Below are 5,680 nucleotides of genomic sequence, written 5' to 3'. Positions count from 1 at the left end.
CAGTGCTGTTTGTTAGAAAGAAAGATGGAACCGGAACTAAATAAGGTGACCATCAAGAATAAATATCCTCTCCCACGGATCGACGATTTGTTTGATCAGCTTCAAGGAGCAGCTGTGTTCTCGAAGATTGATTTGAGGTCAGGATACTACCAGTTGAGGATAAGGGATAAGGATGTACCCAAACTGCTTTCAGATTGAGATATGGGCATTATGAATTTAAGGTGATGTCTTTTGGGTTAGCCAATGCCCCTGCTGCTTTTATGGATTTAATGAATCGGGTATTTAGACCTTATTTGGATTCCTTTGTGGTAGTTTTCATTGATGATATTTTAATTTATTCCCGAGATTTTGAAGAGCATGTTTATCATCTTCGTCTAGTTCTCGGGAAATTGAGAGAACACTAGCTGCATGCCAAGCTCAGCAAATGTGAATTCTGGTTGGAGGAAGTTAGATTTCTTGGGCATGTGATTTTCCGAGACGGGGTGGCTGTTGATCCTAGTAAGGTGGAAGCCATTTTGTCATGGCAGCGTTCGACGACCGTGCGTGAGATCCGGAGTTTCTTGGGACTTGCCGAATATTACCGAAGATTTGTGGAGGGATTTTCTCACTTATCCGGGCCTCTCACAGCTTTGACTAGAAAGAATGCAGAATTTATTTGGTCAGATAAGTGTGAGAGAAGCTTCCAAGAATTGAAGAACAGGTTGACAACTGCACCAGTGTTGGCACTTCCAGAACCGCATAAGCCATTCGTAGTTGTTAGCGATGCGTCTAAATTTGGATTGGGACGTGTCCTTATGCAAGAGGGATGGGTTATTGCTTATGCATCTTGTCAGCTTAAGGATCATGAGAAGAATTATCCGACGCACGATTTAGAATTGGTTGCGATTGTATTTGCTCTTAAGATCTGGCGGCACTTTTTGTATGGGGAAGTTTGCTAAGTATACACCGATCACAAGAGTTTGAAGCACTTGTTTTCCCAGAAGAATCTGAACATGAGGCAGAGGCGATGGCTAGAGTTAATCAGTGACTAGCAGTGCGAGATCAGGTATCATCTGGGGAAGGCAAATGTAGTTGCTAATGCTTTGAGTCGAAAGTCGCACTTGGAAGATGAAGCCGAATCGTTAGAATTGGATTCTTTACTTTGCGAGATGAGAAGACTCCTTATTGAAAGTTCACAGCAAGAGGAGATATTATCTTCAATTCTTGATATTCGAGTAGTTGATTTTGAGGAATTGAAGACTCTTCAAAGGAAGGACCCGAAGCTGTTGGATATCAGAAAAAGAGTCAGAAAATCTCGAGGGCCGTTGCATTATAGTATGCATAAAGATGGAATTCTTCGGTTTCGAGATCGTAGAGTGGTCCCCAAAGATTCAGAATTCAAGGAGCTGATCATTGCAGAAGCTCATGCGGCCCCTTATTTAGTTCATCCTGGCAGTACGAAGATGTACCGAGACTTGAAGAAAAATTATTGGTGGGAAGGTATGAAGAAGGATATTGCCTTGTATATCGAAAGATGCCACACATGCTGTCAAGTCAAGGTCAAGCATCAAAGACCTGCTGGTATGCTCCAACCCCTCCCTATTCTTGAGTGGAAGTGGGACGACATCACGATGGATTTTGTAGTGGGCTTACCGAGGACTCCTAGTGGGAAGAACTCGGTTTGGGTGATTGTTGACCTGTTAACGAAGAGTGCTCATTTCTTGCCTATTAATAATACTGATTCCTTGGGTAAATTGACTCGCTTGTACGTGAAAGAGATAGTGCGGCTGCACGATATACTGAAGAGTATTGTGTCAGATCGGGACCCAAGGTTCACATCTCAGTTTTGGAAAAGTTTGCAAGCAGCATTGGGTACTAAGTTGAAGTTTAGTACTGCATATCACCCTCAGACGGATGGCCAATCAGAGCACACTATTCAGACCCTTGAAGATATGTTGCGAGCATGTGTTATGGAATTTCAAGGGAGTTGGGAAAATCACTTGTCGCTCATAGAATTTGCTTATAATAATAGATTCCATGCGTCCATCCAGATGGCTCCTTATGAAGCTCGTTATGGGAGAAAGTGCAGATCGCCTTTAGGTTGGGATGAAGTCGGGGAGAATAAAATAATTGGACCCGTAATAATTCAAGAGATGCAAAGCCAAGTTCGGATTATCAGGGATAAAATGGTGGTAGCTCAGAGTCGTCAGAAAAGCTACACATATACAAGGAGGAGAAAGTTATCTTTTGAAGAAGGTGATTGCATTTATCTCAAAGTCTCTCCCATGAAAGGAGTTAGCGTTTTGGTAAAAGGAGGAAACTGGATCCAAGATATGTTGGCCCTTTTCAGATTTTGGAAAAGGTAGGGTCCGTCGCTTATAGAATTGCTTTGCCAGAATATTTTGGGAAAATTCACGATGTCTTCCATGTATCATCCTTGAAGAAGAGGTTTGGACAACAAGAGCCGCGCTTTGTCGAGAGTATTCAGTTGCAACCGGACCTTACTTATGAGGTTGTTCCTTCACAGATCATGGATTCAAAAAAGCAACAGTTGAGATCCAAGACGATACCTCTAGTAAAAGTGACATGGGGGGATCTATTAGCTCAAGATTTCTCTTGGGAGCGAGTAGCAGATATGATGGAGCAGTACCCCTATTTGATTGAATAATGACAGTACGTTTCTTCAACTTGGTCTTAGTGGAATCATGTGGCTTGTTTCAAGTTAGTGTTTGGTCTTGCAAATTTCGAGGATGAAATTTGTTTTTAAGGAGGGGATATGATAATCCGTTTTTACTTGTATTTTCACTGAAAGAGTTTTTAATTTAATTAATATATTGGTTCTTTTATTTTAAATTATTGTATTTTAAATTGGTTTTATTTTAGTTTGATGTGGTGTTTAATTTATTTTAGTCATTTTATGATTTTTAAAATCGTTTTCGTCGGATCAGTTTTTGGACTATGAAGGTGAGGATTGGACCTCATTTTCTTTCTCCATCTTTTCTTTTCTTTTTCCTTTCTCTTTTTCTTTTTCCCTTTTTCCTTTTTCTTTCTTTTTTCTTTCTTTTCTTCTTCTTCTTTTTCCTTCTCCTCTCCTGCGCGCACGTCTCTCTCCCTCTCTTCCCGTCGCCGTCCAGTTGAGCCACCCAGACCCACCGCTGCCGGCCAACGTGGCCGACACAGCCACCACCGTTCAACTCCCCTCCGGCTGGCGCACCACCCCACCAATTTCCAGCCCCATCTGAGCCGCCGTTAACCCCCTACAGCCCATCTAAGCCGCAAGGTTTTGACCCATTTCTGGCGCCGTCACTCTACCTCCGGCCACCATCTTTTTACCACTTCATCCCCTACCTCTTGTCGTCCTAACCCACCCATTTTTGGCCCCGATCTGTTGTCGGAGTAGCTCCCACAAGTTCAACTTCGATCTGCCCCTTTTTGCAATTCCACCGCCACCCATGGCCAAAGTTTAAAATACATTGTTACGTTACTTTTTCTCTGCTGTTTGCAACGTCGTGATCTTTCAAAAAATACCTTATAGCGCTGTAAGTATTTTCCAAACTCTATTTTAGATTTAAATATATTTTTGCTCTTACAATAAATTTATCTGACTGGTTGGTTGATCCGGACTGAGTTCGAGGAGTTCAGGGGTCAGATGGATTGAGGACGGAGTTGCTTGGTTTGCTGTTTTTGTGATTGGTTGGTTGAGTTGTATCTTGAGGCGTGCATTGTATGATGCATTCATGTGTATTTGTTTAAATTGAGAAAAATTGACTTTTTTGTGTAAATAGATTTTCGGGTGCGTGTGTATCACGACCCCAAGCCGGGATGGGGTATTATCTCGGTGGAGCTCCTCTGGTTACTCATAAGTGGATAATACTGAGTCACATCCCCTGCATTGTCGCTGGGTGACGAACGGATCGTACGATACAGTAACGCTGTCATGTCGACTCTGTGGTCCCTAAAGTGGCGGGGACTAGAGGATGGCCTGATCCAGGTACGCGCCGGGCACGAGTACTGGGCATCGCTAGTTTAGGTGTCACACGCGTAGTCATTACCTGCGGTGTGGCACAGGAGTCAGAGTGTGCGGATGATCCCTAAGGCCAAAATGGGATTTTGGCGTGCATGGAAAAATGTGGTTTTATGGGTTATGTGCATTTGCTTTCTTTCATGCATATTGTTGAGTTTTAATATATTTTTATCTAGTGGTGTTTGGATTTTACTTACTTGCGGCACCATTTTGGTACTGTAGATTTTGATGCAGAGATCGAGAAGGAGGAGGAGGCTGAGCCCGAGGAGGCAGCTCCACCGGAGTATTGATTTGGAGTTTATGCTTTGTAGTTAATTTTGAAACGATATTTGTGGCTTGTAATATTTTATTATGTATGTTTTGAACGGGTTTATATTAAACAAAGAAAAATTCTGGTACTTAGTTATATGACTTTGTTTATCCGCTGCATGTTTTCTCCTGCACACTTGTTGCATGTACACACACTTGGCCCTTGACGATAGGGTGGTGACTCGTGTTGTCATCATCTCGACGTCTCGATTTCCCCGTGTATGTTCGTGGGATTTGGGGATGTCACATCATCTACATCAAAGTCTAAGGTACCAAAGATGGTACCGAAGGTAAGTCATAATCCAACCAAATTTCAAGATAAAAAAATATATCCATGCCACAACAATATGCATGAACATGATGTCATATGCATATGTCCCGAAAATCATCATTTTCCAAAAATAATGATTTTTTCAACGCGCGCGAAAATCTCATTTTGGCCTGATGAGTGTGCAAAAGTGCATTCTAAATACCTTATTATTGGATTAAAATGCTAAAATGTGAATAGAAATCATAAGATTTAATGTGTATTCTTAAATTGAGTTTCTATTTACGTTGGGATAATTCTAAGTAGTTTTTTATGTTTAATTTCAAAGTTTATAAAAGAGCAAGTCAAGCCCAGTCAAATTCAAAGGAGGAAATTCATGGGGTTTGAGAGCAATTTGGAAGAAAAGAAAAATAAAAAGAAATCACAAAAGGAGACCACAAGAAGCCCAAGTCTGAAATTCGCTAGGAGACAATCTGGACATACTTTAGTCTTTTGACTGTAACCTTCTACTCACATATCGGATTGATGCGATTCTTGATGCATTAGATATCTATCTTAAAGGGATATAACTTTGTGTCTAATAAGCATTTTCAAATTCCAACTCCTAAAGGGTGTACGTGGCTGTCAAGATGAGTTCTAAAATTTAGGCCTTTTTTTTTTTACGAAAATTAAGAGGACATTAGGGTTTCTTTCCTACCCTATATAAGCATATCATAAGTGGGCAGGGGAGGCACAAGAGATAGATTTTGGAGAGAGGAGAAATTCACTTCCATGGCCACTGTTTGTTTCAGTTTTTTCTGGAGATTTTTGTTGTCCATTATATTTATGAGTAACTAAATTCTCAAGTATGACTAGGGATGAACTTGCACATTAGATGGTATTTCTAATTTATTCTTAATTCATGTATTTGATTTTCAATTGCTAAAACTCTTTAATTTTATCATTCTCAATTCATCGTTGATGTTTTCTTCTCCGAATAATCATAAAATTTATTTTGTTTATGGATTTAGTTATGCTTTTTCTATTGAATGGATTAGTTCTTTGATTATGTTTGGATCAATTATTTATCTATATTAATTTAGTTCTTTGCTGCAATATTG

This window comes from Carya illinoinensis, chromosome 7 (genome assembly GCF_018687715.1).
Source record: "Carya illinoinensis cultivar Pawnee chromosome 7, C.illinoinensisPawnee_v1, whole genome shotgun sequence".
Lineage (NCBI taxonomy): Eukaryota > Viridiplantae > Streptophyta > Magnoliopsida > Fagales > Juglandaceae > Carya > Carya illinoinensis.
Note: the sequence above shows the minus strand (reverse complement) of the source record.